Below are 737 nucleotides of genomic sequence, written 5' to 3' on the forward strand. Positions count from 1 at the left end.
GACGCCTCGCCCTCCCTAACGAGGGGCCGCCCACCTGAGTCCGGAACCATTGAAGTTTCTAGAACTGTGTTCGGCTGAGAGGCCGGCTGTAACACCCCGGATTTGATGCGCTAGGTGCCCGCCAGTTGTTCGTCGTCATTTCCATGTCATTTGCTTGCGTGTTGCATTTTATCATGTCATCATGTGCATTTCATTTTGCATACGCGTTCGTCTCATGCATCCGAGCATTTTCCCCGTTGTCCGTTTTGCAATCCGACACTCCTATGTCATCCGGCGTTCCCCTTTTGTCTTTTGTTGTGAGCGGGTATTAAACTTTCTCGGAATGGCCCGAGGTTTTCCAAGCGGCCTTGGTATAGCACCGGTAGACCGCCTGTCAAGTTTCGTGCCATTTGGAGGTCGTTTGATACTCCAACGGTTAACCGGGTAACCGTAGACGCCTTCTTCTCTTTGCAGCCCAACACCCTTCCAAAGTGGCCCAAAACCCATCTAACTCCCCTCCATGCTCTCGGTCGTTCGATCACGATCGCGTGGCCAAAAACCGCACCTCATTTGGACTCTCCTAGCTCCCTCTACCTATAAATATGTGACCTCCCTCGAAATTCCCGCAGTCCAAACCCTAGCCTTCTTCCTCTCGCGTCGCCGGACATTTTCCCCGCCACCGGACGTGTCCGCGCCGCCGTCCCCGACGAATCCGCTGCCGCCACGTGTCCTTCGCCGCCATCTCGCCCGCGCCCCGC

This window comes from Triticum dicoccoides, chromosome 1B (genome assembly GCF_002162155.2).
Source record: "Triticum dicoccoides isolate Atlit2015 ecotype Zavitan chromosome 1B, WEW_v2.0, whole genome shotgun sequence".
Taxonomy (NCBI): domain Eukaryota; kingdom Viridiplantae; phylum Streptophyta; class Magnoliopsida; order Poales; family Poaceae; genus Triticum; species Triticum dicoccoides.